We start from the raw sequence: 25,503 nt of genomic DNA, 5'->3' as shown, positions 1-25,503 counted from the left end.
TTGTATCTATAATTGTTTGATTTATAGCAGATTGCACCTATAATTGTTTGATTTATAGCAGTTTGTATCTATGACTGTTTGATTTATAGCAGATTGTATCTATGATTGTTTGATTTATGTCAGATTGCACCTATAATTGTTTGATTTATGGCAGTTTGTATCTATGGTTATTTGATTTATAGCAGATTGTATCTATGATTGTTTGATTTATAGCAGTTCGTATCTATGATTGTTTGATTTATAGCAGTTTGTATCTATGATTGTCTGATTTATAGCAGATTGTATCTATGATTGTTTGATTTATAGCAGATTGCATCTATAATTGTTTGATTTATAGCAGATTGTATCTATAATTGTTTGATTTATAGCAGATTGTATCTATGATTGTTTGATTTACAGCAGTTCGTATCTATGATTGTTTGATTTATAGCAGATTGTATCTATGATTGTTTGATTTATGTCAGATTGCACCTATATTTGTTTGATTTATAGCAGATTGTATCTATGATTGTTTGATTTATGTCAGATTGCACCTATAATTGTTTGATTTATAGCAGATTGTGTTTATGATTGTTTGATTTATAGCAGTTTGTATCTATGATTATTTGATTTATAGCAGTTTGTATCTATAATTGTTTGATTTACAGCAGTTTGTATCTAAGATTGTTTGATTTATGGCAGATTGCATCTATGATAGTTTGATTTACAGCAGTTTGTATCTAAGATTGTTTGATTTATAGCAGATTGTATCTATAATTGTTTGATTTATAGCAGATTGTATCTATGATTATTTGATTTATAGCAGATTGTATCTAAGATTGTTTGATTTATGGCAGATTGTATCTATGATTGTTTGATTTACAGCAGTTCGTATCTATGATTGTTTGATTTATAGCAGTTCGTATCTATGATTGTTTGATTTATAGCAGTTCGTATCTATGATTGTTTGATTTATAGCAATTCGTATCTATAATTATTTGATTTATAGCAAATTGTATCTATACTTGTTTGATTTATAACAGTTTGTATCTATGATTGTTTGATTTAAAGTATTTGATTTATAGCAAATTGTATCTATGATTGTTTGATTCATAGCTGATTCTATCTATGATTGTTTGATTTATAGCAATTGTATCTGTTATTGCTTGAATTATCGCAGCACTGTCGCAAATACTACTTGAAATTTCAACTTCCAAAATTAGTATTCTTTTTTCTCGTACAGCACAATGATGAATTATACCAAATACAGTAATTTATTATTTCGGAGTAATATTTTGGTTGATGCAACTGATATTTTCTTTCCTTTTACAGGTGGTTTGAAAAGTATTAATACAGCAATTGACCTATGGTGTGTGTGTGAGCGTTTACGGGAATTATCATATCAGGAGACTTAGGCACACTTCATCAGAATTCTAAAACCCTTCTGTCAACAAGAACAATATCAGATTGTTGGTGCAGAAATTGAAAGAGTGGAAAATGTACATTGATGCTTATAGTACATGGTAACTAGTACAGGGCCGTATTTAACACTTTTGCCGCCCCGGGACCCCCTTCCCCGAAATCAATGAATACCAGTGTAGAAAATTTGAGACACTGGCTAATCATGACAGAAAGTTCTTAAGATCTGAGAAGTTCATGAACACACATGAATATACACGAAAGACATGAAAGACTGTCACAACAACGAAACCGTCATATTTAATTCATAACTACAATGTTAGTTATCTCTTTCTAACCAAACAAATTATTGTTACTTGGATATTTACAAATTTTAAAATTTTATGTCTTTCCGTTCGCATGCATAATAAATTTCTGAAATTTCCTGAACAAAAGCATGAAAAAGAAACTAGTTCGAGAAAATTTACCGCCCCAAAAAACTTGCCGCCATAGCCCACGGTACCCCATGTGTAAATACGGTCCTGAACTGGCATATCGCCAAAACTGCAATAACACGAAGTCCTTTAGTATCTACCAGGAGGCTAAACCATTAGAGTTGGGTTAAATATAACCGAAAGTGTAAACAGTGAAGTGCAGTATTTCTTCCAGTTGCATTTCTGTGAATTTTGCTCTCTTGGAGTTGGGCAAACTTTCTACGGCCCCGGAACTAAGATTAATTAAATTTCAATTACATGAGCATCTCCCTCACATATTGACTTTCCTCCTCTGTATTTTGTATAAAACAAGCCTGGGTGAAGTGCGTTAATATTCTGTTGTTTTATGTTTCACCCAATATTTTGGTTCTTCTGTAAGATTTTATTCCTGCAAAATGTATAGAGACTATAGTCACAAAGTTTTGAGCGTCATGTTGAAATGATCTCGTGATATCAGACTAGTAATGTGAGCATGATGTCAATGAAATTTTTCAGTTTTACGTCCCACTTCTGCCGGCTAGGCTAAAGGAGACGGTGATGATGAGAAATAAATGCAATGGTACAGTGAATAAAGTTAGAGGAAACGGGAAAACCTCGAGAAAACTCTCACACACGATGTTTGTCCACTACAAAGCCTACTTGGCAGGAGCTGAGATCGAACCAGGGACCCTACACATCGGAGATACCACTGATACACCGCGACCCCAAATAAAACTGAAATTTAAGGTGCTGCTACTAGCTAGAGACCTGCACGGGCCGGGCTTGGGCGGGCCGACTGTGTTATTTCTTTGGGCCGGGCCGGGCTTGGGCTGCCCGACACTGATTTCTCTTCAGGTCGGACTTACTGGGCTGGGGCTGATCAATTGCAATTCTTTAATAATTATTGACTTTCATTAAACGAGAATTGGAATAAAGCCAAACGTTGAAGAAGTGTGTCCGTGAAAAATGTACAAAGAATGCAATAGCTATTTACAGTTTGTGCTGCTTAGCAGCTCCACTTTCACTATAGAGGATTGCAGGCATTATGCGGTAAATTGAGCTCTGACCTTGATCTTCACTGAACTCAAAATATAGAAAGAAGGAGGGGGGAATGTTTTGGCTGTCGCTAAACAATATTGCCATCTTCACTTTATGCTAAAAATCAATTAAGTTAGATTTTTGTTACAGGGAATGGAGTTTTTGTTCTCTCGATGACAGGCAAAATTCTAGGATGCAATGGTACCATTCGGGAGGCAAGCGTCAGGTTGTGAACCAGAGTTTAGAAAATGTTTCTGAGCGTTAGGTCAAATTTAGTTCTAAATTTTGAGAAAGATTCGGGTTCGAGCTAATTTTTTAAAAAAATTTATCGAGCCGGGGTCGGGCCAAAAACTTAAAATTTATCGGGCCCGGGCCAGGCTTGGGCCAAGAATTTTGAAAAACTTATCGGGCCGGGCCGGGCCGGGCTCGGGCCGAAAATCTCCAAAACTTTTCGGACCCGGGCTGAGCCGGGCCTAGGTACGTTCGGGCTGGATTGGGCTCGGGCCGAAAAATTCGGCTCGTGCAGGTCTCTACTATTAGCCCCACCATCTGAACGAAATATGTTTTCCTAAGATGGAACATAACTTTAATCAGGATCCTACTTCCGTAAACACCAACTGGAACCCGTAGAAGTTTTAAGACATACTTATTAAGGTTTTAAATTCTAAGGAAGGAGCTTTTTAAAATCACTTTTGCTTTGTGTCCTACCTTGTGCACCAGGGAGTACAACACTCCACACAAAACTTATATTGCAAGTTTCTCTTACGTTACTAGTTTAGGCAAGGCTATCTTGCATATCCAATGAATAAATGATTTGTCGTTTGAGGTACCGATACATTTGGAGATAGTTATCAACAACATACAATACCTCTTCAGAAATCCTGAATTCTCTTATACATTTGGAGATAGTTATCAATCATATACAATACCTCTTCGGAAACGCTGAATTCTCTTATACATTTAGAGATAGTTATCAACCACACACAATACTTCTTCGGAAAAGTTGAATTCTCTGATATATTTGGAGATAGTTATCAACCATACACAATACCTTTTCGGAAACGTTGAATTCTGTGATACATTTAGAGATAGTTATCAACCACACAATTCCTCTTCGGAAATGCTGAATTCTCGGATACATTTGGAAATAGTTATCAACCACACACAATACTTCTTCGGAGATACTGATTAAATAATTGCAGTTACAACCAGGAGCGCCAATAAATGGATTTTAGGGAGCAGGTTGTGCCCATTACAATATTGGAGGACAAAATGTTTTATTGAGAATGGTACAATCAAACTGGAGAATGGTCAATTTGGAGCGGAAAAAGGTATATTTGGGGATTGCTTCCGAATCTTTGAGGGGGTTGGACTCCACAACAATCACCACGAAAAGTCAAAAAATCTATTTAACATAATTTGTTTCTTTATTTACTTATTCATTTACATACTAAATACATTTTAAAGTACATGATACACTGAAACTACAGGATGGGTTAAAAATAACCAAGTATTTACAATACTGTTATGAATTCTGTAATACCGGTATTGATTTTTATTTATTAGAAAGATATGTACATGTTCTACGTTACATAAAAAATCAAAATAATGCACGTACCGGTACGTTAAATCTTACCATAGTTACCTGTGTTGCTTACCAGCTTCCTCTAACGGCCAAGGGCGCCGATCCTTGGTGTTCAAGGGGGGCCCGGGCCCCCCAAAGCTCATATGGGACCCCGAATTGAATTTATGAATATCCAATATTTGGCATAATTTGAATGTAATTTGTCTCAAAATCCTCATATATGCCTTCTGCATCTGAAATGAAATGAAATTAATTGTTTGAGTTTTACGACCCACGATTATGCCGGCTAGACTAAAGGAGACGGTGAAGATGAGAAATGAATGAAATGGTGGAATGAAGAAAGTGGGAGAAAACGGGAGAACCCCGAGGAAACCCACGAACACGGTGTTTGCCCACCACAAAGTTCACTTGGCAGGAGCAGGGTTTGAACCCGCGAACCCATGCACCAGAGGTGAACGCTTTACCACTGAGCCACCACGGCCTCTTCTTGCATTATATGTGCACTTCGGGATATTATCATAATAGGAAACAGTCATTAAAAAAAAAGTCTCACAAAATTAAGCCGCTCGGGGAACACAAAACTCAGTTCCAGTTATACGTGAAATTGGTTGAGATCGAACCACAGTACAGTATGTATTTAACGTAATTTCGTGTTTCCAGATGGCAGGGAAAAGCTTGTTTGGTATGTGTGATTGCGTTAAATTGCATAGAAGTGTTGAACCCTCTTTTCCTACTTACTCGAAAACGTAAAATCCCGCTGTGCTTAATCGAGCTGATTAATTATGATATATTATTGCTTAAATATTCTGAGTACGCAGGATGAATTAGAAATAGTAAATTTCATACTTTTTTTTTTTCAAAGGGTCAAACTGATTTTTATGGCGCAGGATATGGGACAATCACCTTACTTGCCCCTCCCACTGGACGACCCTGAATCCACCAATAGATTCTATATTGTAAAATCACCTAGTTAGGTAGAAGGTAGAGATAATTACATACATGATTTGATTTCTCTCACAACCACGGTGCTCCACGCAAACAAACAGAGGTTCAAATCCCTCAAATCTCTAGGCAAGCTAAGGAAAACCACGAAGCTCCACGCAACCCATGGTTGTGGTTAGAACTTCTTTTAAAGCTCTACGCAAGCTAAGTTAAGTTCTCACAATGCTCCAGGCAAGTAGAATGGCCAGGAGGCCTTAGAGCTCCAGGCAAGCTAGAAGGTTGTGTTAGGTTAGGTTTTCTCAAAACTCTAAGTGAAACTGAAGTTGTTTGAGGCGATGCATAAACTTCTATACCTTTTTAAGTAGCAGTGGCTCTGGTGTTAGATATTACAATATACACCAAACCAATCAAGTGCAAATCGCTATGCTACTCTTCCAATCTGTTAGAAAATATACTTCTTCTTCTTCTTCTTTTTCTTTTTTTTTTTTTTAAAAAGCATCTCAATGTGGAAAATTTGTAGATTTCAGTCTACACAACCTCCTTTCTCACAAATTACATAACTGGAAGTCAACCAATCAGCGAAAAGTTGATCAATCAATCAATCAGCTCCTCCACAAAAATCTGCGGGTAGCAGGAATTGTTTTCGGTTGGCTTATATATAAAAATGGGTCGACTAAGTTATTTCTGGCTTTCTAGACTAGAGTCTAGAAAATCTCTAAATTCATACCTTCCCAATCGCTTCAGACTGTTGGGTCAATACTGAAAATTCCTTGGCATACATTGTAAATTGAACCTACTACCAACATAAGCACTTGCGCGTTAGTCATTCGGCCATACACGAGAACAAAATATGCGTGAATTTACTCAGATTAATTAGATCTAAGTGCAGCGTTATTGAAGAAGCAAGTGTAAGTGATTTTGTATCATTAGACTTAGCTTGCCTTTCCGTGTATGTCTGCTTGCCTGTCTTTTGGCAAAACAGACAAACCTAAATGAAAGCAGGTCTAAATGAAGGTCATCCTCAATGGCGACCACAACAATTGGGGGTACACACTCCTTATCTATGTCTGTCTAAGTGCCTGCCTATCCCTCTGTCATAAGCCTTCGGTGCGAGCGGTCCCGGGTTCAATTCCCGGTGAGGGCACTCAGTCGAAAAAGTGTAAAACGCCTTCAGCCACCCTTAATGAGATTTTCTGGGTTTTCCTCATTCACAGCAGACAAATGCAGTGATGGTACCTAACTTATAGGTTCCAGGCCGCTTCTTTCCTTCCCTTTCCTTGGATAGTGTGATCACCGAGGAACGTCATTCCTCAAACGTGACGGGCTAGATGGCCATAGATGCCGAAAGCCCAGAAATCTAATTCCTAATCCTAATCCTAGTGACGGGCTAACATGGCCATAGATGCCGAATGCCCAGAAATCTAAATCCTAATTCTAATCCTCTGTCATAAAATTTATCTGATGTTAATTAAACTTCCTATAGCTTTATCTTCAAGAGTTTGGAAATAAACCCATAGCTCGAGATTGGAACCAGAAGTTTGCTTACATATGCATAATCTTATAGGTACTTATCTTGGATTTTCATGACCTGAAAACTTAGAAACTATGCATGCAATTTATACCCTAAAAATTTTAAAATATAAGCCCCCCCCCCTCCGCACAAAAAAATAACTTTACACCACTACAGGCAGGAGGGGATTAAGGACGGAGCCAACGGAGCCCAGGCTCCGGGGCCCCCCAAAATCCCTCCCTTTAATACTAAAATATAGCAATCAACATATTATATTATAGGCTTCTTCAGACTCATGCAGAGGGGGTGAGCTATTTTGGGCCACTTATTACAAACCAAATTATTAGCTTCGGTGATAATTCCTTTGAAATATCTCTGTCATTACTTAGAACAAATCTAGGAGGTTTTCCAAATCTTAACAATAAAACGCTCCTATTCAAATCAATTTGGGCTCTCTGAGATATTAAAAAGTCATTCCTTAACAACATGTCTAACGCTCCCATTCAAATCAATTTGGGCTCTCTGAGATATTAAAAAGTCATTCCTTAACAACATGTCTAACGCTCCCATTCAAATCAATTTGGGCTCTCTGAGATATTAAAAAGTCATTCCTTAACAACATGTCTAACGCTCCCATTCAAATCAATTTGGGCTCTCTGAGATATTAAAAAGTCATTCCTTAACAACATGTCTAACGCTCCCATTCAAATCAATTTGGGCTCTCTGAGATATTAAAAAGTCATTCCTTAACAACATGTCTAACGCTCCCATTCAAATCAATTTGGGCTCTCTGAGATATTAAAAAGTCATTCCTTAACAACATGTCTAACGCTCCCATTCAAATCAATTTGGGCTCTCTGAGATATTAAAAAGTCATTCCTTAACAACATGTCTAACGCTCCCATTCAAATCAATTTGGGCTCTCTGAGATATTAAAAAGTCATTCCTTAACAACATGTCTAACGCTCCCATTCAAATCAATTTGGGCTCTCTGAGATATTAAAAAGTCATTCCTTAACAACATGTCTAACGCTCCCATTCAAATCAATTTGGGCTCTCTGAGATATTAAAAAGTCATTCCTTAACAACATGTCTAACGCTCCCATTCAAATCAATTTGGGCTCTCTGAGATATTAAAAAGTCATTCCTTAACAACATGTCTAACGCTCCCATTCAAATCAATTTGGGCTCTCTGAGATATTAAAAAGTCATTCCTTAACAACATGTCTTGGGAAAAATTAACACCAAAAGGATGATGAAATGTTCTCTCATTAATTTTGAAACGTAAAATTGCTATCTTGTTCATCAAAAAAGAACTCTGAGTAATTCTTTTTATTCGTGTGTCAATATTCAATACCTTAGCCTTAGGTGAAACTAAATTCTCTCTAATTATCGGTATCTGCGAAGCAGAATCTAATACAGCATCAGCATTCTTATCTTTAATCAATAATGGCATTAAGATCATATTATTTCGTGTAGTAACGGAGGATTTTACAATATAACCCTTATTTCCTAATAAGAAAATGTATGCGTTGGAATTATTCGCAACATAGGGCCCCCTTGAAATAGTCGGCTCCAGAGCTCCTAAAGCCTTAATCCGCCCCTGACTACCTGTAGAACATTTTAAGTTTGGCATCAGTGACGTCGAGTTCCCTCAGACAAAAAGTCCATTTTCATTGTTCATAGAACGCCTGATGAGAAGAAGTTTGACGACTGGTATTGGTAAAACAATGCTTATAAGGAACGGACATGAACGTCTCATACGGACATCCAAATCAAACCTGGTTCATTCGATAAATATAACATAGATATGTTCATACACAAAACATTAGGTGCTATGGACAAAGGAATAAATCCCTGGGGCTCATTAACCCTGTTAGTATAAAGAAAATTGTAGACTTCCAGTGAAATAGCTATTGCATCAACACTGTTCATTGGAAAGTCATAGTTTATAGTTTATTCTCTTCAACATGAAACAATCTTTCCAGAGGTACTATGTATTGGGGCTCATAACGTACTTGAACAGGGAAAATTGGGAAATGTCGGGAAAATTCTCTCCAGAAATCCCTCCCATCAACTTTGGACGCCTCTGAAGTGGCCCTGGGTAAAAGCACGGAATCCAAATGTATCTCGAAAAGTACTATAGGGCAGTGGTTCTCAATCTAATTCCTATCACAACCTCGATTTTATCACATTCTCTTGCCAGCGACCCGCTTACAATTTCTGGTTTATAATAAGCTCGTGTGGAATTTTTAAGATATCTATTGCTGAGATCTCACGATACCCATCTATTTCTATAATAGTAGAATCAATTTCTTGCATATAGTGGATACAGTAACTTCCCTAAAAGCGAATGGATTAAAACCAAATTTCGTCAGTTCATTCATATTACAAATATCGAATCCGATCTGTCATACTGTTTCAAAATGGAGGTGGTTTAAAAATTTTAAAACTTCCTTAATTTTTGATCATATGAGAATTTTTTTTTTTTTTTTTAAATAAAGTGACTTGTAATTTTGGTTGCCGCACTTGTGAAATCACACCATGCTCAGGTAGCTCATTAGCTTTCGATTTTAATTGTATATCAATATGCAGGTTTCCTTGCATTTGTATTTTTCTGGTATTTCAATATGCAGTTCCCATTAGTTTCATATCGCACCTCTTTCATTTAAATTGATTTTTAAACAACTCTGCACCTGTTGAAAATGTTTAGTAGACATATTTTTGGTTGTTCTTAACAGAATGCGTACAAATAAAAATGTGCCTATCAGAACAAAATTCAAAATAATATTTAAAATTATTTTCCGGTATTAGATTCTAATTACATTTATCTATTCTGCTTATCTTCGCGATCCCCATGAAACCCTCTCGCGACCCCCAGGCTGAGAAATCTTGTTATGGGGGATAAGAAATGACTGTACCAAGTTTTGTATTGATAGACGAAATACATATGAGGGAAAAGCTTCTATACCAATACACGCTTTCCCATCATACTTGTCTTTGTTATGTTTATCATATCAAATGGACTAGATTTGATTCGGATGTCCGGAGGACATAGGTTCATGTCCATTCCTTGTCTCAACGGATATATACGTACATTCACAAAACTCGCTGCATTTGTCGAATGACAATTTATGTGCCCAAAAGTTCAGCGTATGGTGTACCATGTCACGAAAGAGAATTTTTACTCTCTTCTTCTGCACGATGATCAATAATGAACGTTACCTACAGCTGATCAAAGGATTTTTTTTGTCTCTTCTTCTGCACAATAATCAATAGTAAACGTTACCTACAGCTGATCAAAGGATTTTTTTGTCTCTTGCACGATGATCAATACTGAACGTTACCTACAACTGATCAAAGGATTTTTTTTTTTTTTTTTTTTTTTTTTTTTTTTGCTACTGTGACAAGAAAAACAAAGTTTATGATTTCAAAGGAAGAGTGCAATCTCCCATACAGCTCATGAGACCAGGGAGTATTTGGAATCTGTGTTTCTAAAGAGCATTATTTCCAAGCCATTGTGACCACCCTGGTGTTTTCGAACGTGACTCAATCAGACGTTCCCTTATTAGGATAGTTTAATTCAGCAGTTCACACAACGCATTCACATAAATTGACGGAAGTGAAGATCAATATTCAACGAACTGTGGACAACATTTCATGTGCAACGCTTCAGAGCATGATCAGGAACATAACCAGAAGGATGCAAATATGATAAGTAGAAAATTGAGGTCCTTTTCACTACTACTTTCATGGGATGCGTGATTTTCGGTGGGAAAGGGTAAAATCACTCTATTATAGACTGATTTCAACTCGAATTAAGGGCTTGTACGAAACCCTCATAGAACATACGTACCAGAGTTGGCGTGAGTCAATGAAAACTTGACCCACGAAACACTGACTCATCACCCACTCTGACCCACTCCGACTCTCCACACAACACGACACACCAAAACCCATCGTCATCAGCTCTGACCCATGACCCACGCTCTTGTCTCCACTGACTAAAGAGTTTACACTTGAAATAAAACAAGGCTATGAAATTATCACTAAAAGGAATCGAATTTCGACTTTCTACGAACAATCGCTCAAGCACGGCTCTGTTACAATACCGATGGATCTTACTTTTACGATATTAAATGGTAAAGTGTCTGTCATAAGTCATATTACGGTGAATTTCAATTTAATTGTCATATATAATTATTTCCTTGTTGAATTACAGGTAGTTTTCAGTGGAAAATATAATGAAATTTGAACATCTCAAATCAAGGTAAAAGTAGGTCAACATAAAGGAAAAAAGGTAAAATTCGATAGTGTCTTGAAAGCTAAGTCGTAAGTCCTGTTGCTATTGTTACAATTACAAATATCAATATCCAAAAATGTCTGAAGTTCTTTTTTATTATTTAGTCTATACTTAGCTCAGGTAAGTAAATAGAAACAAATGAAAAAGGTAAAAAATGAAGGCCTTGAAAGTAAAACCTAGACAAATTCACCATGTTCATAAGATGCTGTCTATAATGCACTGAGCAGAAAGTTAGTGAGTCAGAGCAGGTCGGCGGATCAGAGTGGGTCATGTTGGGTCGGTGGGTCAGAGTGGGTCATGATGGGTGATGTATCGCAGTGGGTCACGACCTGTTGATACACGATCCACTGACCCACTCACAAATCTTGACTCACTTGACCCACTGACTCACTCCATCTCTGATACGTGCACACGAAATCATACAAATATTTCCTAAATTGCGATGGAGTGTTAAATTCACTTTCTTATGGTCGATCATTTTTTTTATAACCTAAGCAATAGTAATGGCTTAGAGGTTTCAAAGAAAATGTACACCATATTGCGTCAAAATGGATTCATTTTGGTTATCGAGGGAGATGATTTTTTACCCATTTAAACAAGGATACTTCAAAGTTTGAGTGTATTTACCCCTCCCTTTTTTACTCCCTTATCCTTAAGGAATTTCAATCATAATCATTAGGAATGATCGGAATACCTTAAAAAAAATATCGTCTACACAGTATTTGACCAAAACCAATTAATTTTTAAGTAGTTTGTACTAAATAATCATTTTATATGTACAGGAGCAACTTCCAAAATGGGACGAATTTTTCTCCACTATTTTTTATGGATTGCAACCTCCAAAAAATAATCCTATTGTTTCGAGGGGCCTTGGAGAAAGGCACTTATTAAGTATTATGTATTTAACGTTAATTCCCATGGAACAGACAGACACACGTGCTTGTTAAGTCGATAGCGTCATTCTTTTTAAGGATAAAATACGGGTATCTTCTTGGAGAAATGTTCTAAAATATCGTCTGGTCATCATCTCTTCTATCAGCTGACGTTATTCAACCTGGAAAGAGAAAAGAAAATTATATTCAATTTCAATACGATTGTAACACTTTACAGTAATTACGGCTCAAGATTATTACTTAAAAACTTTGTAAATATGCATGAATTTATGTCCTAAAATTCGCAAAATTTGATAAAAAAAAATTACGACTATAGATATACCACATTGACTTGACATCTAGTCTTATGTTCCAAGCGCTGCTATCGGCTGAAGGAATTCCACTCCCCTTCGCTAAAGCTCTCTCGCTTAGCAACAGCGAAACCCTTATTGGGTGTGTCAAGAGTGTAAGCTTTAGTTCGCATTTTTGCCACGGCTCAAGACATTTTGGCAGCACTATAGCAATCAACTATAGGCATTTTAAAATTATATTCAGTAATGAAAAATTTTCCGAAGAAAAAAAGTTCAACGAATTTAAATATCACTTATACTCGAAAAAGGTCAGTGTGGAAAAGAAAAGTATATGTGATTATTCGAGGGAGTGACCCCCCCAAAAAATTCTACCGGGGTCATATTTACGGTCGTAATAAAATAAGGATTACCAGCTTTTTCATGGTGTTACCATAGCTAAATCTTTTTTTCTGTAGTGTCATTTTAATCCATTGCATTGAAAGCCTGTCAGGATGTAGATGGAAAAATTTTTTCCACAAATATTCAACAAAGAAACTAGGCTTTACGTTTCACTATAAGGGCGGACGCGATGGCTCAGTGGTAGAGCGTTCATCTTTAGTGTATCGGGTCCTTGGTTTGATTCCAGCTCTCTCCAAGTGGACTTTGTAGTGGACAAGCACCGTGTGGGGAATTTCTCCGGGTTCTCCCGTTTCCTCCCACTTTATTAATTCTACTATTGTATTCATTTCTCATCATCATCGTCTCCTTTAGCCTAACCAGCATAATCGTGGGACGTAAAAAACTGAAAGATTTCACTACAAGAAAGAGAGACAAATGCTGAAGTGACGATTTCTGTTTTCAAAGTGGTAAATCCTACCCCAAGTCAAAAACTGTTTGTCTCTCATTCTGCACAGTACTCCTTCAAATTCCATGACACAAGCTAAACATATCTAAGAAGAAGTCCCAAACAAGAAGAACTCCAAATAGTCTTGTTGCTAATACCGGTAATACCAAAAACTGAGCCTGACACTTCTACCATGTAAAGTTCTGCTTGAGCAGGTGTAGATAAAACATATGTAGACAGAAATTATAGTTTGGAATAGTTTTGCAACCAACGCTTTTTATTACAAAATTTACTAAAAATAGTATAAGATAAATTGTTACTATAATGTAAGTATTTCTAATGCTGGGTAAAGAAAGGTGACTCGACACAAGCAGCCTAAGGCAGGATCTCCACAAAGCTTCGAAGCAAGCTAGGTAAAGTGGATTTTAGGATCCCAATGTTCCGTGCGAGTAGTAAGGGGTTAAGAGGGAGAGTAGTGAGAGGGCTAACAGAGCTTTGAAGCAAGTTAGGTGACTCAAGTTAGGAAGCCTAACAGACCTTTGAGCAAGCTAAAAAAAAAAAAAAAAAAAAAAAAAAAAGCAGAGAGGAAGTCTAGAGTTTTTGAAGCCAAGTAAATGCTTTGAGTTAGGTATCTCCTAGAGCTCGCGGTGGCTCAGTGGTAGAGCGTTCACCTCCGATGCTTGGGGTCCCTGTTCGATCCCAGCTCGCGCCGTGTGGACTTTGTGGTGGAAAAACACCGTGCTCTTGGGTTTTCTCGGAGTTCTTCCGTTTCCTCCCACTTTCTTCATTCCACCATTTCACTCATCTCTCATTATCACTGTCTCCTTTAGCCTAACCGGCATAACCGTGGGACGTAAAACTTAAATATTTCTTTTAATTATGTCAATTATTAGTAACTATAAATTATGTCGTTCGTTACCATTTAATAATTATGTCGTTCATTATGGATTAATAATTATATCGTTCGTTACCAATTAATAAATATATCATTTGTTAGCAATTAAAAATTATGTCGTTCTTTACGAATTAATAATTATGTCGATCGTTATCAATTAATAATTATGTAGTTCGTTATTAATTAAAAATTATCACATTTGTTATTGATTAAAAATTATGACGTTTGTCGTCAATTAATAATTATGTAGTTCGTTATTAATTAACAACTATGTCGTTCGTTACCAATTAATAATTATGTCGTACGTAACCAAGTAATAATTATGTCGTTTATTACCAATTAATAATTATATCGTTCGGTACCAATTAATAATTATTTCGTTTGTTACTAATTAATAATAATTATCTCGTTCGATTCCAAATAATAATTATGGCGTTCGTTGCCAATTAAAATTATATTGTTTGTTACCAATTAATAATTATGTAATTACTTACCATTTTTTCAAGTATAATTGAAAAATTTCATTCTATTATCTCCAGTGGTGGATCTAGGAGGTAAAATCTGGAGGTGTCAACCAAAACCCAGGTAGGTATATCATGGGTTTACGCAAATCATTTTAGTTTGAAATCCGTTTACGCACTTTGTTAACAGTAGCTAGGTATATCTAATGTTTAAAAAATTTACCAATAAAGATTAAAAGGTAACGCTTACTAACTTATAAACTTTCAAAAATATATAAATAATACTTCAATTATTTTAGTCACTCAAAAAACTGGGGGAGGAAGAAGCTAAGCTGTTCCGCACAGATTCTTAATCAAGGGTGGACTGGCTCCATGAAAAGATTGCTGGTACAGGTATTAGGAGGGAGAATGGGTGTATTGAGAATAATTTACTTTCTTGAGAATATTCGATCCATCTACGGCATACACTAACATCAACAAACAGAAAACCAACTTAACACTTGCTACACTAACTTGAACGGATATCAAGGCACTGTTTTAGTTTGTTGGTTGGTTAGAGAAGACAACCATGGTGATCTCGGCAAAATAGATGTTACTTACAAATTAGCCAAGTTTACACTCACCTTGGAAAGTTACTACCAAAAAAATATTCACAAATGAAGTGACATGAAATCTTTCAGTTTAACGTCCCATGATTTTACTCTTTAGGCTAAGGGAGACGATGACTAAAGCAAGTGAATGATGATAAAAAAAAATGGTGGAATGAGAAAGTGGGAGGAAACGGGAATACCCTGAGAAAAACCCACTGACACGATGTTGTCCACCACAAATTTACTTGGTTGAGAATCGAATCAATGGCCCCACACTCCAGAGGTAAGCATTCTACTACTGAACTTTTGTGGCCCGAAATATTCACAAAATATACAAACTACTTTGTGTATCATCCCAGAAAAATAATGTAAATACTAAATAAATAATGCTTATCAGTCCATCTCTGGTCCTAATGGCAAATGTACATACTCCTTATGACACATACATTATTAATATCGAAATATTGAGAATACACGTAAAATATATTGAAAATGAAATCTTCCAGTTTATGCCCGTTATGCTAAACGATTATGCCCGTTAGGGTAAGGGAAGACGATGATTAAGGCAAGTGAATGATAATGGCAGAATTGATGGAACAAGAAAATGGAAGCAACTGGGAGCATATCGAGAAAACCCACGGACATGATATTGTCCATCACAAACTTACTTGCCCGGGTATTGAACCAAGGACCCCATGTCCCAGAGCGCTCTATCAGTACAATATATTAAAGATACAGAAAGAAGTGGAGAATGTACTAAATGATAGCTTCAAAGGCAGTGAACAAACAAGTAAACCAGATTGCCACGTAAAAGGTTTATGAAGAAGTCTCTGTGTGAAGATGGGTGTGGCTAGAGGGGGGAGAAAGAAGGAAGAAACAGACTGAAAGGAAACAACAAAGAATAAAGGGAGAAAGAGGAAATGACAATAAGAGATTGATCTTTGTAACTGTTTTATTTGTCGGAGAAAAACGTGAAAGAGGAGGTGAAGATTCCGCCCACTACATCGAAGCTTTTGTTGACATACACTTTCACGTTGTCTATGGGAACAAAAAGGGGCAGCAGGAGGTACAGCCCAATTTGTTATTCTACACCCTGTACTCTTCTATCTCTATAGAAGTGGTAGAGCGTTTTTCGTCTTCCGCCACAGGTGCCCACTACTTCATAACGGAACTAAGGTGACATTTAAAATAAGAATTTCTGTACTATTTAGTTTACTGTAGTAAGTTTTGTTGCTTTCTTTCTTTATTAGGATCTCGCTAGTGGTCTCATGAGATTAGAGTATGACCTTCTGTAGCTCAAAAATTTAGCTGAATATTAGATTTAGCTGACATTCCAATCTGATGTTGAGGTCTCATACTATTAATAGAATACAACCAATTATAACTTTGACAGTAGAACATAGCCAAGTATAGCTTTAATAGCATAACATAGCTGTGATTGATATAAAGGTAACAGTGACGAAGACAGCTTTAATTTCTTCGGGGGCAAGCGCAGGAGCAGAGACACTTTTGGGGGTAGCTATTTTTTTGTATGTCGAAATTAATAGTTCTATATTACTTGACCTTTATTACAATACAGCATGTCGGAAGACAGTCGGGAGGGGCAGAACTGACGATGCCTACTCCCCTTCCTCCCTCTAGCATCGTCACTGGAAGGTAACAGTCGAATTATGAGCGGGATTTATTACAAACTATCGCATTGTTACTAGTCAATGGTAAAATCGTAGTCATCACTAATCTCAGGTAAAGCTATTGAGATGATAACGACGTTTCTTGTATCATTCTTTAAACGAGACGTTTCTTGTATCATTTTTAAAACGAGACGTTTCTTGTATCATTCTTTAAACGAAATGTTCCTTGTATCATTCTTTAAACGAGACGTTTCTTGATTCATTTTTGAAACGAGACGTTCCTTGTATCATTCTTTAGACGAAACGTTTGTTGTATCATTCTTTAAACAAGACGTTTCTTGTATCATTTTTGATTCGAGACGTTTTTTGTATCATTCTTTAAACGAGACATTCCTTGTATCATTCTTTAGACGAGACTTTCTTGTATCGTTCTTTAAACGAAACGTTTGTTGTATCATTCTTTAAACGGGACGTTTCTTGTATCATTTTTAAAAGAGACGTTTGTTGTATATCACTCTAAACTAGACTCCTGATTTTCCCCACTCGCTGGTTCTCGATATCCTCTCTTCCTGTATCAATGACCTGATATTAGTCACCCGCCTAACTCCAGAATTCATTCAAAGTTTCATTAATTAGCGGAAGACAGATTACGTATCGAGACTTATTTTCTACTTAAGAGAATATCTTGTATATGAATAAGTTATGTGTATATGTTTGAGCTTCATTGTTTGTCAAGAGTTTGTATGATTGACCTGCAGTGTTAGTGAATGATCAAATTCATTATTAAATTCAAAATGAGAATATTTCAAAAATTATCTTAAATATAGTATACCAAATGAATAAATATTTCCCTTAGTAGAGATGCAAAATAGTTGAGCTTTTTGGGATGGAGGTTTTCCCCCAATAAAAAGCCGTTTAAGAAAAGAATGGAAATTTACGTTGTTGTTACTTTTTATGACTTACTTGTTCAAGTATCACTTTTTTCTTTTACACTGTAGTGAATTCTACAATTGAAAACGTGTTTATAGCATCCAGTACTTGTATGTCCTATGTTCAGTCCAGCGTTGCCCGTCTGAATTGATTTTCAAACTGGCATTGAAGTTGTAGGCAGCAAGTGTAAGTTATGCAACTTCCACACCCCGAGTGTCGTTTTGGTTGCATAATCATCTTTTCAAGTAGCTAGGAAGTTATTTATTTTAATATATGTGTTTCGTAGTGAATTGTGTCGCTTTTTTTTATTTTTGTGATAATTTTTTTCAACGTTTTGAGATCTCACTTACTTGCATCTCGTTTCCGTCCTTTATTCCTCTTCTCTGATAGTGTTTTGCCATAAATTTTGTACACTGTTATCACCTGGACATTGTTACTCTTGATACATCCAAGTCATCCGTCGTCATTGACAAGCAGCTTGCCTCAACTAACCGCGCACACACAATTTGCTTCCTTATAAAATCGAAGAGGTCTCCCATTTTGCACCATTGATATCTGCCTTCCGCGCATACACTAATCCGTACTACCTACTATCACCCAATATAGCACTATTTCAAGACAGCCACAGTGCATGAACGTTCACTGTTACAAACTCACAAAAAAATAACCTGTTGCAGCACATCGGTTCCCACTATTTTGACAACTATCTATATCTTTAAAAATAAATTAAATGAAATCTTTCAGTTTAACGTGACACGATTATTCCCTTTACGCTAAAGGAGACAAGATTATGTAAGTGAAAAACGATGAAAGTATTGGTGGAATGAGAAAGTGGGAGGAAGCGGGAGTACCCCGAGAAAACAAACGGATACGATGTTGTTCACCACAAACTTATTTGGGCAGGGATCGAACCAGGGATCCCACGCACTAGAGATAAGCGCTCTGCCACTGAGGCACCGTGCTCCTCATCTATATCTTTGATTTATTACTTCTCTTTATGTAAATATAAAATAAAAATAAAAATTACTTTAAGAAAAGTCACTTTTAAAATGTCAAAGTTTAAATTTAGTTCTCCATAATTCGATTCTAACATTTTTTTTTCTTTCTTCTAAGACGCTTTTCAGAAGGACTCAGCAATTAAGGTTAGTGTAAAGGGACAAGTTTTGCCGACAGATGTCGCTACAGTCTTCGTATCTCTCCCATGTATTTTTTTTTTTTTTTTTTACATTTCACGAAAATTTACAATTTCTCTTATAAATTTCAACTTAGGGACTTCAAATTTTTAGAGAAGGAACTTCGTAACCTATTAAAGGGAACAATCCGTGCCGATTTCTTATTTAGAATTTTCTTCACTATTGAAACAGTTCCATTGTTAAAGGTTTGGGTATCCATTTCAACAATCAAGCCATTTCAACAATGAAGAAATTTCTAAATAAAAAAATCGGCACGAATTGTTCTCTTTAATAGGTTATGAAGTTACTTTTCTAAAAATTTGAAGTCTCTAGCTTGAAATTTGTAAGAGAAATTGTAAATTTTCGTGAAAGGTAAAAAATACATGGGGGAGATACGAAGACTGTAGTGCCATCTATAGGCAAAACTTGTCCCTTTAAACCAACCTTAACCTGCAAAAAAGCCTCAACTATTATTGCTCGACTTGAGTGTGGGACGTGAGACGGATAAACTTTTGGCAAATATAACGTTGAAACTCAACCTGTTGAATGTAGAGCAAAGACGTTGGCAAATTGCGTTTCCTTCAAACAGCTGTTTCTGACTTTCATGTTGAGCAATTTCCAGCCCTCCTTATTCTCCTTTCTCAATAGCCAAGATCACATTACAACTAAACTGACCACCACGAGTCAACATAGGAAGGGGAGAACTGCAGAGGAAATTGACCTTGGTGAGAGGGCTTCCCCCTTGTAATGTTATGCAATCACCCTTAAGATTAACCTCCAAGGAGCAGAATACAATTTAACAAATGACGTTTATATTGTGTAGGCACACACAAAAATAAATTGCTTTTCTATTTTATTGTTCATTGATGTAATACGATAGCCAATAATGGGGATTGTTTTGATTCTATATACTTAAATAATGTTTTCTTTGTGTACATGAAACGAAAAATATTATTATTGGATATTTTCTGTAAACTCTACTATATTATTAAAAACCAAATCACTTACTTGGCATGTCAACTCTTTGTGGGCCGTAGCCACACCATGTGTTAGCGGCCCATTCAGATGCAGAAGACATGTCAGGATTTTAAGACAAATTGCATTCAAATTATGTCAAATATTGTATATTCATAAATAAAAGGCGGGGGTCCACATGAGTTTTGGGGGGGCCTTCCCCCAGGATAGGCGCCGTTCCTCCAACCTAACGACGAACACGTGATTAGTGCGCTGCCTCGCCCTGTTTTTTTAATAGGCGTATCAGGAGGTTTCCGGACCTAGTGGCTGTCACTTTTTTTTTATTCGCATGAATCCCCAGTTTGCCTCATGACGCTGGTTGGACGCCGAAAATTTGGAAGCATCGGCCGGAAATTAAACCTGGGCCGCCCCCATGCCTTTTTCTTCCATTTTAGGTTAAACCTGTAAAAACATTGAAACGCTTAGGGGAGTACTCCCAAACCATTTCTTTCCATTCTAGTTCAAACATCTAAAAACGCTAAAACGCTCAAGGAAGTACCCCACCCCTTTTTGTTCCCTTTTAGGTCAAACATCTAAAACCCCTTAAATGCTCAGGGAAGTACTCCCGCCCCTTTTTCTTCCATTCTAGGTTAAACATCTAAAAACGCTGAAACGCTTTCTTAATTATTTTAAATAAAAGTCCAAGTGTCAAATTTCATGTCTCTAACGTTAAAGAATGCCGATATATTGACCATCTTATTATCATATAAATATTTTATTACAATAATTGCAATCTCATCCCTTCTCTTCTTCTCAACCCATTTTCTTCGCTTTGAGGTCAAATATTAAAAAAAAAAACACTGAAAATGTGTATTATTATTTTAAACGAAGTTCTTATACCAAATTTTATTTATCTATTAAGAGATACTAAGTTATAGATTCTTTTTATAACAAATGTAATCCCCGGTCCTTTTTCCTTCCCTCTGTCCAGTGGCGTGGCGTAACACTTTGACGATTGTTACCGGTTGTTGATATTACAAGTATCTCTAGTTCTTCTACATCAGAAAATTTAGTACTTTTTACTTTTAGTGTAGCAACCATTTCAAACTATAGGCATTGGCATCAATTTTTTTAGGGGGGGGGGTCAAATCTGACTTCATTTATCTTGATCTTTTTGAAAAATGTGGCTATTCAGGTTCTTCCATATTTTACTAGATAGAACCGAAACCGTCTCTCAATAATCTTAGATATTCTTCAAAGTCATCTATTTTCTTTCTACAGTAACTTACATAATGAATTTTCTTTTCTAAGATATTGAACAAGATTTCTTACTTTATCCTATAACATAAAACAGTTCAAGTAAAAAATTGAAGCCAAAACTTTGAAGGGTTTGATAGAATTTTGGTAGACAAACTCTGATTTGAGAATCCCATTTACCGATGTTTTCGTCGTGGATTTAAACAGTCCTAACAGTTCATCTTGTAAGCTATAAAGCACATCATTTATCCTATACTTCTATAGTTCCACCTTGTGTTTGAGGCTGTTGGGGTACTTTGGTTGACTACATAGTGCAGAGCATTTGTTCTTTTTGAAGACTTCGAGAAAAAAGACGCAAGTCACGACATAGTTAAAAAAAAAAAACTTACACTCTTTTGTACAGTCAACGGATTTTCTAAAACTAAATTAAGCCTATGGGCATAACTATGAAAAAATTAGACTTCTACCTCACCAACCATAACCGAAGCTCCATCTTTTGTTTCAGCAACAAGTATTCCGTATTGAAAATTAGTCAGACTGTCAAACACAATTTAGGACAGTTAAACTACGGTATGATGAAGACGACTGCACAGTTCTTTTTCAAACACATCAAACTGCATCAAAGTGCAAATTCAACTACTAGACTAGAGCTGCAAGTTTGCTGAATAGAAAGTATTCTAATTATATTAAATTAAAAACAAATTGTTTTCAATTAGCATAAATCCTAAATAATAATAAGTATTCGAATTAGAAAGAGCGCCGGAAACATTTCTACTTCTCTCTAACTATCATTACCATTCCCCCTTGATCTTGAAACAGTTCACATATAGCACAATATGTTTCATCAATGGGCATTCCTGTATATTTAATGACACGCTTCACAGATTGACAATATCTTTGCTCTTTAAGGCACGAGACAACTACCATCTAATTTTTTTCTAGCATTTAAACAGCTAGAAAATCTCAGTAAATAATAATAATAATAATAATAATAATAATAATAATAATAATAATAATAATAATAATAATAATAATAATAATAATAATAATAATAAATTCCCATAGCTCAAATTAACAGTCAATAAGAAACTTTATTTTGAATCAAAGCAAACATATTAAATTTGTTTGTTAGAATATCCTATGGAATATATTCTTGTTCTCTATTGGTATATTATTCAAATTTAAAGGTAACATATTAATATACAAAATCATGCGAAAATGATATTTTAACATATGTCATCCACTTCGGAACATACAGTCTTACAGTGGCAAGTGTCCAATGCTATTACTATGAAAAACCTGCTACTTATATTTGTCTGAAATTGTATACTGTTAAGACAATATAATAACCTTACGAATATGGAAATTACAGCCAAATTTCCGTCCTTGGAATGAGAAAGCAAACGAAACAGTATAGTAAAATCACTGCCAGTGCGATCCTATTTAGCAAGAGGAGAGCGGGTAGAGTAAACATGCTGATGATATTCTAGATTCTCCTTGTTTTGACAGGGAACATTCCTATTTTTTCCTGTTCCACTCAGCCGAACGGTAACATAAGGGCCATTCCGAACGTCCAAATACGAGCGCGCAGGATGCTTCTGGCTTGCACGCTGAAAGGTACTTCTGGAGTGACTGACCGCTATCGGGAGTCGCGTTACCTCTGAAATCTGCGGTATCCACAACAGTATGTTCCTATTTGGCGCTGGCATGTTGTGTTCATTCACATTGTAAATGCGGCATAGGCCGTCTGAACTTTTTTTTTAAAAAAAAAAGAAAGAAAGAAAAGGAAAATATGTAAACATCTTCCCATGTTGATGATGAAATTTAGAGACATATGAAAACCACGGAAAACTGTCATATTTATATCGTTACCGCCGGTAACAGCGGTAATATGCACTACACGTCCCTGCCTCTCTCTCTCTCTCTCTCTCTCTCTGTGTGTGTGTGTGTGTGTGTGTCTGTCTGTCTGTCTGTCTCTCTCTTTCCTGGATCGAATGTGAAAAAACCGTTGAAACAAGTAACTAATTGTTTTAAATGAGAAATCCATATACTAAATTTCATGTCCCTAACCTTCAAATATTTGATCAAAGATTACGAGATGTAACAATTTTTAGTTTAATAATTTCCATCCATATTATCGCTTCTTCGTAGTCGACTTTCCAAAATTCCTTTCTTTACGGTACTTTGTCACAGATTCTATGCAGTGTACAAATTTCAAGTTTCTATCTTAAGTGGTTTCACTTTGGCGTTGATCAGTTAGTTAGTCGCTCACTTTCTCACGATTTCTTTTATATAGAAACAAGTATTTATGTACGAGTACTTATATTGAAAAATATACACTTAAAACTTTAGTCAGTAGTTGATTGATTCACTTATTGTTTGAATTCTCCTGACAGTGACACATAGCCATAACAATGACACACATACTTCTCACAGCTGCACAAGTACTACATATAAAACATTAGAACTCGGTCAATTTGAATCCTTTTAACGCGAAATTTCGGCTAATTTCGAACGGAACCTCGATAAATGAAGCACATAAAATCTGTCTCGTCTTTGAGTACATTAATAAGCCAATAAGTTTATATCGGCGTTTACTCAGTGTCATGAGGCAACCTGGGGAGTCACGTGAACTAAAGGCATGACGGTCACTACTTCAGAAGAGCTTCAGATATGCCTATTGGAACAGGGTGACACATATTCGTCACTTGGCTAGACATAGTTCATCCAGTCGCTAACAGATGTCGTTGAAGCAGCTAAGGCCTACAAAGGACTGTTTCGCCTACTGTTTTGTTTTTAATGAAGTTTATATTTGGTGTTACATGCTGTTTGAACTCTATTTTCAAAAGGTGTAATTTAAATGTGGAAGCATAGGCAACCCAGAACACAGAAAGGCATTTTGGGTTGTCTACCTCACAGGTAACATTGTTCACTGTTGACGAATGCTATTTAAATACAGCGTGGTCTAAAAGTGTCGGAACACACTATTAAGTGATAAACGCTGCAGATATAACCAAAGTAACAAAGTAAGTGATGAATAGAGAAGGGGGAAATGTTTGAAAACACATCACAAAGACGTCCGCCATCTTGAATATTACGCAATTGTACTAAAAGGAAACAATGGCATGTAATATATCTTTTCAAAGACAAAGAAATTGAATGGGGTACTACTATTTTTGCTCGAATATTAATCATTACGAAGTTATTACTGTTAATTTGTTGTGTCTCCAACAAAACTGGTTAACTGAACATAAACACTAATGTTACCCTTCTGTAACTGGAGTTTTATACCCTGTTGAGGATACAAATACAAATGAATAAAAGACTGTAGTCATCGTCAGAGAGCATTCACTGTAACAGGACCATTTCTGTCGATTGTCAGATGCGTTTTGAGTTCCCGGTCACTCAAAACCTTGCACAAATAGTATGTTGTAATAGGTCAACAATTCGTTCCTTGAGTAGCTCATCCTTAATTTTCACCGCATACACAACAGACTTTACTTGCTTTCACAGATAGTAGTCTAGGAGGTCGTAGGAACGAGGTGGCCATTCCACAGTACTTCGCCGACCAACTCATCTATTAGGAAACTCGATCGAGGTACTCACGGACACAGGTACCGTAGTTGGGTGGGGTACCATAGTGCAGGAAATGACCCATCTTCCGACAGCAGTGATGGCAAGATATCATCTTCTAACATGCACCGATAACCCATCGCCGTTAGGATCCTGTCAAAGAAGCATGGATCCACACGCCACCTTGCCGAGTACATTTGCGGATGCGTATAACCAATGCAGATTAATATCCGAATAGTTCCGCACGTTCCGTTTGCAACCTGACCCGGCACGTAAAAGTTTGTCTCAGTAGTAAACAAAGCGTCATAGATGAATAGGGGTTTCGATGTAGCTGCCCTGTGGCCCATTAAGTAAATTCCAAACGACGATTTGGAACATCTTCTGTAAGGTGTTGGTGAAGTTACAATTTAAAGAGGTCACACCCAGGCGTACCCATCTTGTTGTTGTTGTTGTTGTTGTTGTTTTTGTTGGGAGGGATCCATTTTTTTCCTGGAGGTTTCAATACGTTCATGTAGTATTAATCCTATGTTATTCTGCACCCGAAAAAAAACTATAAGTAACTGTTAATTACTACCAACTATATTCTCAGAAAATCTGATACAACTGAATCATTATTATAAGGAAAGGGGGGGGGGTATAAAATCTAATGTTTACACTGAGAAAAAATTGTATGTGGCGTTCTTGAAAAGGCAGGTTACATGTGTAGTTCCTGTAGTTTTTGGACTTTACGTACAGCAAACGTATAACTGAAAACGCATGTTTTATAATACGTACTTTCCCAATAAGTGTTCCATCTATACGTACTT

The 25,503-nt window shown here is 36.4% G+C and overlaps 1 protein-coding gene across 1 annotated transcript in view; it reads right to left on the bottom strand.

The window, feature by feature from the left end:
• The window catches only part of LOC145669804 (uncharacterized), a 54,412-nt gene that overhangs the window by 7,762 nt on the left and 21,147 nt on the right, over positions 1 to 25,503 (bottom strand). Inside the window, exons 2-3 of the mRNA XM_081738147.1 lie at positions 12,009 to 12,282; positions 4,534 to 4,706 (exon numbers count right to left, since the gene is read on the bottom strand). The gene's annotated coding sequence lies outside the window, so the exon portion shown is untranslated. The remainder of the gene's footprint in view (positions 1 to 4,533; positions 4,707 to 12,008; positions 12,283 to 25,503) is intronic.

This window comes from Thermobia domestica, chromosome 14 (assembly GCF_964235325.1).
Source record: "Thermobia domestica chromosome 14, izTheDome1.hap1.1, whole genome shotgun sequence".
In the NCBI taxonomy this organism is placed as follows: Eukaryota; Metazoa; Arthropoda; class Insecta; order Zygentoma; family Lepismatidae; genus Thermobia; species Thermobia domestica.
The sequence above is the reverse complement of the archived record's forward strand: the minus strand, read 5'-3'. Positions and strand labels throughout refer to the sequence as shown.